Source organism: Chinchilla lanigera, unplaced genomic scaffold, assembly GCF_000276665.1.
Source record: "Chinchilla lanigera isolate Chin_1 unplaced genomic scaffold, ChiLan1.0 scaffold00002, whole genome shotgun sequence".
NCBI lineage: Eukaryota > Metazoa > Chordata > Mammalia > Rodentia > Chinchillidae > Chinchilla > Chinchilla lanigera.
This window is the reverse complement of record NW_004955403.1, coordinates 21,736,930-21,749,348: the sequence shown is the minus strand read 5'-3', so window position 1 is coordinate 21,749,348 and position 12,419 is coordinate 21,736,930.

Below are 12,419 nucleotides of genomic sequence, written 5' to 3'. Positions count from 1 at the left end.
TTTTTTCTAATATTTTCATGAAAATTAATAGTTTTTATTCATATGTCTATTTACTTGTCTTCTGTTACTCTTTTTCATATTACCAGTTTATTACATAATAAAATAGCTTATTTCCTTACAATAAAGAATTACAATTGAAATACATACTTAAAAATCTAACACTGAAAAAAAGGGCATTCAATAGAACTAGAGAACAAGAAAATTAATATAATAGTCTCTGAGTTATTGTCATATAACTGATACATAAAGAAATTAAGTTAAGGCAAAGTTTACAATGTTCAGGGTACTAAACAAATCATGCTATTGGGTAAATATTTTATGTTAGTCCACACAACCTGCTTTGAGTATTATTTTTGTTAATATTTGTATGACAAAGGAATTTTATGCAAGATGAAAACTGATACAGTCTATGACATCAGCTTTGATACCAATTTAGAGTCCATTCTAGAGTCACATTATAAAAAAAAAATAATATATATCAACCTCCAGGGCCAGGGATATAGCTCAGTGGCATAGCACCTGCCTGGCAAGCACAAGGTCCTGAGTTGGATTTCTGGTACCCCCCCAACCCAAAAATAGTCACCTTATAGATTTAAATAACTTAAGTCTGTCAAGTTAAAAAATAGTTTTGTTCAAGTTAGTTTAGAAATTAAGGGAAATACTGATTGGGTCTCTGAATTATTAAAAAGAAATAAATGTATCATTGAGACCCACTATATATTTGCCAAACTTTCTCAACTTAATCATGCAAGATATTTTCTAGTAGTCTCCACAAACATGAAAACTTGTTCATTAAACATAAAGTGGTCAAATTGCCAAGTTTAGAGTGCAGCATATGTTGTGAGAACAAAGTGGCCGTGCCAATACTCCAGGGATCTTGTGGACATATTGGTTTGGGGACAGGGTCTAATTAAACAAGATTTAGTTGCAAAATATACAAAACACTGCATTAGTTATGGTTTGGATCATGGCATTCCATAAACCTGGTGTAGTCCTAGATCGGTGGGCCCCATCAGGAAATATCTGGCAATTCACACAGGATTTTGCAGGACAATGAAATAAAGAGTCTAATTTCAGAGGTGTAAGGCCATGGGAACCGATGTGAGACGTAGAAACACCATGATAGTAACAGAAAGCCGCAAAAACACAGCTGAAGAACTGCACCTACAGGGGAGAGAGGCTGAAGAGTGACAGCGGCTTATGGTAGGGGTCCATAACCATCTCTTCCTCATTACAGAGTAGAAAAAGAACCTAGGAACAAATATGCTGCTCATTATTATTGTGTCCTCTGGTAATGTACTTAAATTTTTCATTGGCTGAGCCTAATCAGGAAGTCCAAGAGCCAGAGAGACCATTAACGCAAGTCCCTGAGGGTCAGCCTGGTAGGGCGTGAGGCAAATTGGAGGAGCGCGGAGAAGGAGTTACACTGGAGAAGCGGGTGTTAGCAGCACACCAGGCCCGCGGAAGGGTAATTATCACCGCTGTGCGCAGCCACACTGGAGACCACGACAAGAGGAAATACCTGCGATAATAATGCTCTTTGTTTCAAATTTTGACGTTTTACCCGTCATACTTCTTTTTGCATTAATTTTAGTTTGAAAATGTGGAGTGCTGCACTGTTATCGAGTTTTTTGTTGAGCCCTTAAATTTTACAGTAGAGCTAACTGCCTCACATTCTAACCGTACACTGAGCATCGGTAATTATAATCAAAATACTACATCCCCCTTTTTGGTGATTACTTAAAATTTTACTGTGTGCTTTTTTATGTTTACTTGTTTCATTAATCCATTGTGAATGTTTGCTTAAAACCTAAATTCTGAAAAACTGTGCACAGACTTAATAGGATTTTCTGATATAAAATCTTAGCAGTGCCTGTTTTCAACCAAATAAGGCAATATATAATAATATATCTTTCTCTGCCATGAAGCTGCTTGTATTTGATCCTATGTATCATCTGACTTAGAGATAAACTTATATTTAGAAAAAACCCACTCTAATTAAATTGCCAGTAGTATTTTATTCTTTGGTTTGCCAAATAGATTTACAGTGCAGTTTTGAGATTAACATTTGGCCATCCATTCCAATAGACTGAAAGATTTACAAGGGCAGGCACTGCGGCTTGTTGTTTTCCTCACCACCGTAACCCAGAAACTTGCAAGTAATAATCAATAAATGGTGGCTGAGCATGATGAAGCCATTAATCAATAATCATATGACACGAAAACCTGGATTTCAGAGTACATATTTGCTGTTACAAGGCCCCTAAATAAAAAGGGCTAACAATCTCTTGCTATGGCAAACTACATTGTGGTTTGTGAAGAATGGGAATCAGAAAATTCAGCTTCAGAAACATGATTCTGTCCCAAGCAGCCAGAGCATCTTCCCTGCTGGAGGTGCACTCGCCTTCCCAACCTACGTCTGCTTGTTGTGCACACGGCATGCATAGAAACAAAGGGACACAGGCAAGTATTTCATGAGTATCTGTGAAACTTCTTCAATAAACTGACAAAACAAAGGAGTGATGATTGGTGCTGTCATTAGAACGGGGCCATTTAAAATCTGACTTTTTAAACTTCCTAAATATCTAAAGTATTGAAGTTCCAAATGTTTTTATTATTTGGAAATCATATATACTTGTTACCCTTAGTTGACTGTACTCACAGTGTATGTGACATGAATCAGATAAAGTTCAATTTGAGACCTGGAAAATTTCTGGTTTTGGTCGTATTATTTGAGTATATCTGAAGGAAATTTCTCTATGATCCTCAGTGAGAAACATTTTCCTAATGATATAATTAGCCCACATCATAACTTCTGCAATTTTGGGGGGAAGGGAGATGTTAGTAGATGATATGGGGTGTGTGTGTTTGTGTGTGTGTGTGTGTGAGAGACAGAGAGAGAGAGAGACGGATGATTATAAAGTCAAATATATTTTTGCTAAGTGCGGAGTTAAATAGGTTCTGTGTTTTAAAACTCATTGGAGACAAATACGCTGATTTGAATTCTGAATCTGAGTGGCACATGTCATATTTGGCAGAAATAATTGATTACAATACCTTTTTCCTATAGCATTTCTAAGTTTACTTATTCTGACAAAATAGTTTATAAAGTCCTGGAATATCTAATAGTGATACTTTTAATCATGTATTAGTTTCTGATTGATGCTAGAACAATGTGCAGAAAACAACAAATGAACTTTGGTTTGGTTCTAGAAGCTGCAGTTCTGAATGAGTTTTAAAGAACTAAAATCAAGGCATTGGCATGGTTTCAATCCTGTTGGAACTCTTAGAAGAGAATCAGTTTTTCTGCTTCTACTATATAAGCTGCTTGCAGCTTTGGCTGTATCACTCCAACTTCTGCTTCTGTCATTGGCTCTCCCTTTTTTCCTGTAAAATTGCCAGAGATTTCCCAGAATCGCATTTGAACACATCTTATTAATTTTAATCTTATTTAAATCTAAATATGTTTTGAATATCTACTCTGCATATTATTTTAACACCTAATATATGAGGCTCACATCGGCATAAATTACAATCTCAGCCTTCAAATAAGTAATCATTTAATGTTAGATATAAAATTATTCTAAAGGGCCAGGGATATGGCTCAGCAGCACCGGCACTGGGCCTGCCTGACAAGCACAAGGTCCTGAGTTTGATTCCTGGTACCAAAAATAAATAAATAAAATAATACTTTTCTAAAATATCTACATTTCAAGGAAGAATATAAATGTCGTGAAACAATTTACACAAGTGTGTGGGTGACTTAATGTAAATCTAAAAATTCATGTGCTTATGAGCAGTTGAAATTTGAAGGCGAGGCTAGCAAGAGATGACAGTGCATTAACTCAGTGTTTTAAAAGTGCCACGAAGAGACAAGCTGGACTGTGATGTTTAAATACAGCATATGTGAGAGATAGGCATGAATGAGACCGAGGAAGTGGACCTTGGGCAGATGTCATCTCTTCTTAGTTCTTTGAATGAGGCAGTTTATCTGAACATGATGCTAATTAGTGTGGTCATCTTTTAAGAACAAATAATTGTGCACCTGCCTGTGTCTGACACCAGTTTAGGCAGGTAAGGTAAATCAGAGTAGCAGAAGTTTCCACCAGGGACATGGTAAAGTGACACAGAGGCTTGGAAAGTTAATGATGGCAGCAAAATAGAATGAGTGGAAGGCTGTATTTGTTTGTTAGGGCTGCTGTACCAAAGTACTGTAAATTAATAAGAGGCTTAAACAGCAGAAATTTCCCTCAGGTATTAGAGTCTAAGGTCAAGGTGTTGGCAAGGCCATCCTTTTTCTCAAGGTGCTGAGGGATGATCTAGCTGATCCAGGCCTCTCTCTTGTGTTCTTATATTTTCTTGAAATACCCACCAGGGAGTAGGACTCCAGCCTTCACCTGCAATTCTTTCTGCATACATGTGTCTGTGTCCACATTTCCCACTTTTATAAGGATATAATCATATTGGATAATGCCCCTCCTAAAGATCTCTGTTTAAGCTGATCATCTGCAAAGACTGAACATTAGTATCCTCCAGAGTTGACAGATTGAAATGTAACCCTGAGGTGAGATTACTCAGAGGTGAGGTATGTGGGAGGTGTTAGATCATGAAGTATCTGCACCTTGTGAATGAGATTAGTGTCCTTATTATACAAAAGGCCTCAGGCAGCTTGCTCAGCCTTTCAACTCTGTGAGAATGCATAGCAGGTACCATTTATAAGGAACACGCCCTAACTAGACAACTAATTTCCTTGATCTTGGATTTACCAGTACTATCAGCAATGAATTTCTTTATTTATAAATTATCTAGTGTTAAATATTCTGTTATAGCAGTAAGGATGGACTAAGACAGACTTTATTTCCAAATAAGGTCACGTTCATAAGTACCAGAGGTAAAACTTCAATGTCTCTTGAGCAGAGACACGATTCAACTCATAACAGATTGCAAGGGGGAAAATGAGCGAATGAAGAATCCAGTTAGCATTGAGTGCTGTGGGGCATTTGCCTTGGCAGAACTGGGGAAATTTCCGGGTCCCTTAGGACATACCAAGAGCCTAAATTAGAGTACTGGCAGTGGACTGGAAGACGCACTGAATGCGATATTGCACTTAGATGTTACAGTACTATTTTTAATGAGTCTACATTTAAAAACTTCAAAATAAGCAACACAACTTCTCATTGGAATGTTTGTCTGGTTTGGAGAGATAGCACTATAAATGTGCTGAAAACTATACCGTTGTATCCCTTTCTCCTCATAATTCTGTCTACTACTGGCCGGCTACTGGAAATGATCAGCAGTAGTTACCTTAACACAGGTATTTTAATTTATATGAAATTGGACAAACTTTTTTTTGAAATGATAAGCTCTGCATTTTAAAGTGAATCTACTCTTTCTACAGACTATTTTTCTCACTTTATGTGGTGGCAAGTTGAAAATTTCAACATTATTTTAAATTTGAATCAAATGCAAATATAAGCGAATTGCTTTTTTCAAATATAAGCAAATTTCAATCATCCGGTAGTAAGCGTTTTTAAGAATCATGCAAACTGAGGACTTCAAGAAACTTGTCATAGTACAGTCTTTGAAACATGAATACTTGCAGCCCTTGCCTTTTCTAAATGAATGTTCTGGGAAGACTTCAAAAAGACAAATTAAAATCAATTGTCCCAGACATGAATAATGAAAGAATATTAAAATCTTTCTAATATATATTCATTTAAGGACGAAGAGGGGTCAAAACATTCTTATGCCAATTCTTAGGACAGATCGTCACATGCATTAATGTGGATGGAGATAACAGTACATTTCAAAAACCACCAGTGGAAAATAAAATTAACCTGAGATGTCACATACAGCATTAAAAACTAAATATATGCAGCCAGTCTTTTTGTCTCTAAATATTATTCACAATTTAGCCTGAGAAATGCCAAACGTCTCTTTTTCCCCATCTCCTTCACCACTTTTCAGTTCAAATATTATTTTCTTTCTTCTGAAACTGCTCAAAGTCACTGCTAAAGACTCAGCCAATCCTGGAGAACCAAAGTAGTTATTTTACAGGGCTTTGCTCCTTATTTCTGCAAACTGTTTTCATGTTTGGTGTTCCCTTCTGACGCACTATCTAGGAAGAAGGAAACTGACTCACAGTTGTGCATCAGTATCCTCAGAAATCACTATTCATGTACAATTGCCTTATATTCAAAGTGACTTAACATGAATCCTCTCACTTTTCTAATTAAGAATACTGGAATGTATTTTGGCATTCACATGTCAAGAAAAAAAACTTAAGTCTCTCAAGATTCAAGATTCATGGGGAGTTGGCCAACCATGAATTCTTATTGCAAATGGAAGGGGTTTAGAAGAGAAGTTGTAAAGAATTGGAGCTGTAATATGTCTTGCCAAATCAAATATTGCTGAGCTATACTTATTTTAATTAGAAATAGGTGACATTTTCCTTGAAATACCACCCCCTTCTGGATGCACGTGTGCGCGCCCCGCGCGTGTGTGTGTATGTGTGTGTGTGTGATTAGCAAATCTTGTGGGAACTGAGAAACATTACCTAGTTCAGAATTCTGTCTGTGTCCACCCCGAGCCTACAATTCTTAAGAGCTCCCAGCCTTCTGAGGCGGCAATAACAAGGTGTCTGACACTGAGTGCAGGTTCACCGCGCTGCCGGGGAAGGCACTAGCCCTGGAGCCAGCTAACAGTGTATCAATAACCTTTGTGTCATAGCTGCAGACAAGCAAATTTAGCACTTTGTGTACACAATTCTTCCCGAGCTTCGTAAGTACCTCTATGAAAGGAAGTGGACTACTCTACTTTTAGCTCTCCCATTTTACTGCATGTGTTCTTCCCTGAAAACATCATTTTCATGGATTTTATATCAACCTCTCTGGGTGGGTTTCTGTCTGTCTCATCAGTAAGGCCTGCAAGGCCTACATTTTGACTTTGCAGCCTCATCAGATTGCTGCCCTCCCTCCCCTCCCTCCTGCACCTCTTGTCCTTGCACAGTGGGATTTCTCTGTTTCCGTCTCGGTGTCTTGTGCACGGCTCGCTTGGTATTCTAGTATGCTACTTTAATTTTTCCAGTGAAACAATGTATTGAACTTGGTCGTCTTCTCTATTACAGATTCTTCACCTAATTCTCTCTGCTGGAAAGGCAAAGTAAATTTTTCTTTTTTTAAATTCCTTAAGTACTTATATCTTTCTTCTATCATTTAACACATTTCATTGAAATTCTATAAGAAGCCATACAATGTAGGTGCTCAATAGATATTTCTTCAGTGAATTACTTGTCTTTTATTCTGACCACTTTAGCACACTGCTAAGGCCTTAAGAACTCTTTTTGTTCCTGTAAGAGCAAAACAGTTCTCTAGCACGGCCCCTTCCACACTGCATCGCAACTGCCCGTTTGTGTTTTTTCTCCTCTGATAGCCAGTATGTGTGCAAACTCCTCTAGGTTACAGCCTGCATTGCTCTCGTTTTCATCTTCCTGGAGTCTAGCACTGTGACTGTTGGTACCCAGTGAGTACTGAAATGGAAGATGGAAGGAACTCAGTGGGCAGCGCAAGCATTCTCCAGAGCTTGTGGCTACAATGATCTCGCTTTCACTGATGTCCCACCACTTACTGCATCATGTGTCCAGCTTGCTTCCCACGTCTCACTTTTTGTTTAAATATTGCCTCACCACTGAACTGTTAAGTCATTGTGTTGCTCAGCCTTCTCCAGAGAAGCAGAGGTGATAGAACATATATAGATACATAAGAGGAAGTATTATGGGAATTTGTTCACATGATTATTTTGGCCGAGAAGTTAGCATGAGAGGCCATCTTGCAAACTGGAGAATCGGGAATGTAACGTAAGTCAGTCCAAGGCCAAAAGCTTTAGAACTTCAGACCTTTGCCGTAGTTTAGAAAGAAGTTGATCAGTCTTCAGAGTCTTTAAATGTTCCAGAAATTTTCTGTTACAACTATAAATGATTTTTATTATGATTCTATCTAAAACATGGAGCATTGGATGGAGGATCTGAACTTATTATCTAATACCCATGACAAGGTGTCTCCACTTCTCTTTGTGGCAAGTAAGCCAAGAATTTGGGTTAAAAATTTTTCACTTCAATTGTTTAGTGTTAAAGTCTTTTGCTTTTACCTTGAGCTCTACGGTTTACTTTAACATCCCCCTTTACCCATTACATAACTCAGTTACTCAGTTATACAACTAGATTTATAATCACTTTTTAACAATTGTAATTAGTAGCAATTTAAAGGGTGTATTTAATTGCTTCATTTTATCATGCCAAATATTTAACCTTTTATCCAGGAACATTCCTTTTGAATGGTTACCTTGGTTTTCTGTGCATTACCATGAAAAAGATAATCCCCAGAGAATAGAGAAAAAGAATCATGAGAGACCTGGCAGAACTACACTTTGCAATATCTGAAACTTTACAACAAATGACATTTTTTTGCAGAAGAAAAGCAAGTGTAGACTTTCAGTCCATTTAAGTGACTTGAGTGTTCAAGTGTTCAAGAGCCGTGGAGCAGGGCATTTTTAAAGTTTGGGGCAATTATACCTGGAATAATCACCCTAACAATATCAGGCAAAGTTCAAGAGCCAGAGCAAAAAACCCAAGTAGTTCTGCAATTACTTTTCTGTGAAACTACAAAATTAACAAATTCAAAACTGCACAACTGGTGCTGGAGATTTAGCTCAGTGGCAAAGCACCTGCCTGGCAAGTGTAAGGCCGTGAGTTTGGTTCCCGGTACCGGAGAAAAACCAAAAAAAAAAAAAACTGCACAACTTAGGTTACTCCTTGTCTGGATTACTTGTAGATTGCCTGTGTATTGTCCATAAAACTACAGTTTTAAATTTTATTTCTAAAGGGAGCACAAGGCTGCACGTAGAGCAGCCATCTTAAATAATGTAGCAACACACAGACTCACAGAGCCACATTTCTCACAGTTTATTATGCCATGTGTGAAATGAAGAAAGCGTCGTGGTTGATGTCATAAGGATGCCGGCTGTGACCATGGGACCATGACAAGGGTGACCTCTCCAAGCTTTCTTCTGTGTCTCTCTAAACGAGGATAGCAATGAATGACTCACACAGTTGTTGTGATGAGGGAATAAAAGGACATATTTATTTAGAATAATGACAGTTGAAGGGATTTTAGAAAGCACCATAGTTATATTTTTATGTATTGAAAAGTCTCATTGGATCAAAGTCACTGCAGAAGTGTGTAGTTAAATCATGTGAATGAGCTGATCAACTACATTTTCAAATGTTTTGTGATCCTATTTAGGGAGTGATGAGTAATGTACAGAAAACTGAAAACTATGTACAGAAAAATTACTTCAATAAGTAAGATCTTTCTAGTTCTTCTTCAGAAATATGAAGTTAGGCCAGGTCACCGTCACCTCGGGCAGCATGTTGTCAAGGACCCAGACTCCTATCAGCTGCATTCCTTGTCTTTAGTTATAGCTTTTATACTCATGATCACAAAATAGCTGCCACACACCAACTATCATGTCTGCAGTCCAGCCCAAAAATGGTAAAGGGATAAAGAGCCAAAACCTTTCTCACAGGATTTTTTTTAATTTGGAAAGGTAATCATTTTCCATGAGACCTTTAATGTTATACATCAGTGAGAACAAACATAGCCAAATGGCCATTTCACACAAAAGTGATGGATATGCAGAAATGCAAATGTATATTGGATAGCCTACAGCAGTGTCACTCACAGTCATAGTTAGATAATTTATTTGTAACTTATAGGAATGAATGCATAAATATAATTTCAAGGGACAAGTTTTGCATTTCACAGTGATATATTATATACTACAGTCCAGCTTAAAAGCATTAGGATGAGACTTGAGCTTTGCTTTGCTCTGTGTAAATTACTTAATTATTCAGGATATCATTTTTTCCACTGAATGTGCACATCAGTTGAGATGATACCTAATGTCACCCTCAGGTCCTATGTCCAGGGTTGCCAGGGTTATAATATTTGCCTTTTCTCCTTTTTATATTCCAAAAAGCTCAATAATTTCTTAGAAATATTGAACTTTTATTAAGACAGTCATCCAAAAGGTATTTATTGCTCTTTGCCCTATGCTCTTTGTCCACATGTAAGACAAAACCAACTAAAAAACTTGTCCCCTGTTCTGCACTTGTGAAACTAAATGCATGTCCTGTGGCTCTTACTCGGTGTTAGTGCAGAAGAGATAGATCAGTGTAGCAGATGGAGTCGAAGATGCCTTCACAAATGAAATGGAATTAGAACTCACTTCAGCAGCATTGACTACACAGTACAAAGTAGAATAAAATGACTTGATTAAGTGGAGAAAATACGAAGGAATATATCAAGTGAAGAGTTACAGCATTAGCAGAAGCACAGATTACATGTACACTTGATATTTGGGAAGCCAAGAAAGAGCCCATTCCCCTTAGGTGAAAAGGTGTATTTTTGTGACTGATAGCATCAGGTTGCCTAAAGACTTTATAATTTCTGTAACTTTTATTCTTATTCAAATGTTCAAGACCAGCCTTGGGAATTTAGAGACTTAGAAAGCCCCTGTCTCAAAATAAAAACTACAAATGACTCCAGAATGTAGTTCAGTGCTAAGGCCTTGGGTTCAAACTTAGTACTGCAAAAATAAAATAAAATAAAATAAAATAAAAGCAAGTTATAAGTTCCTGTGACTGCTGAATCCTAATTTCTGGATCCCAAAATGGGCCAAAAATATTTTTTAGAGTCATCTTGCATCATGTTATGCACTTTTGTGGATATTTATGAACTAATCAATTATAAAATCTAAGCTAGCTCACTCTAACCCTTGCTTGTTTATTTCACCTATGCATTGGAATCACAAATAAAAGAGGTGTATTATTGATTCCTTGAGTTAATGAGAAGGTGCTATTTGTATTTGAAGAGAAAATTACTGCTTTACAGTGTTTCATTCCTCAGAAGCATTAAAAATAAAAAATAATGTAGTTTGGTATCAGAAGGATGAAATAAAGCATTGCTTTTTTTTAACTTGGAGTAAAGACCATCATGAGTTTCCATTAAGGCAGTGGGTTTTTCATAGGAGAGGGGAAATGAAAGAATTTGAGCTATAAATTATAAATATAAAGTGAATTGTAAAACAGAGTGTGTTGCTCTATTGTATCTCAGATGCAGTACTCTGGTGTATTTCATATTTATATTTGCCCAATGCTTTCTCTTTCCTCATCTGCCCAATATGACCAAGAAGGACCTGAAGTCTGAAGTTCAAACTGAGAAGTGGAAGTTTCCACATCTATGTAATTAGAAGGAAGTAAAAACTAATCTCATGTGGGTCAGTCAGGGTTTTGTCACTATAATGACCAAGGTAACTGATTTATAAAGAGAAAGTTTTCTATGGCTCACAACTGGGGTAGGGCTGGTCTTCGGTTGGTTGGCCTTGTGCTCGGTGTGTGACAAGGCAAAACATCATAGTGGGAGCACATGTCAGAGTAAAACCACTCAGCTCATGGTCAGAGAGCACAAACGAGGAGGAGGATGAGCAATGGCCCATGGTCCTGAGGGCGCAGCCCCAGTGTGCTAGGCTCTACCTGTTGAAGATTCCAGCATCTCCCAATAGCACAACCACCTCTAACACAGGGGCCCATGGGGGACATGCAAGTTCTAAACTACAGCACCATGCAATGGTTATTCATTTAATATAGACACAAGCATTCTGGAAGGATTCTGGGTAAGGCTAAGAGAAAACCTTGAGATTTTTAGACTACATGACATTTTGATCATTGTGAAGCATTCTTTTTTTGTATTATTTTCTTTCTACAAAGCATTGTAGTAAAAGTATCCTTTTGGTATTTATGCTTAAACAAAAATTTAAAAGTTTTCTGCATCTTACTACTCCAGCACCATTTTAAACTATGTTAACTTATGTATAGATTTTTTATTTGTAAATATAATATACTTCCTATCTTTATAGACTGCTTAATTTATAATTATTTAATTTTAAAGCATTTGTCCATATATAATGCTATTATATTAGTTTGTGTGAGAATAATAAACTTAAGAACAGTTTTTATCACTTTGGTAAGCAACTTAATACAAGAGTAGAAGGAAAAATACATAAAAGTATTTTCAAATAATGGAGTTATAATTTTAGTTTAGATTTAATAGTTAACATATACTTTGGCATTTCTAAGGAAACTCCACTTTATAATCACCAAAAGCTTTTAAAAACTAACTGGGAAACAAACCTTTTTATAGTCCAAATCCCCAGAAATACATCCTTTCTTATTCCTGAGTGACTTTTTGTTAAAAAACAAAACAAAACAAAAAAACTCTCCCTGTAAATTCCCAAGAATTCAAGTGCCACTCTCCAAATCAAATATCACTGGAAGAATGGTTGAGGTCTGGAAGAATCATTGA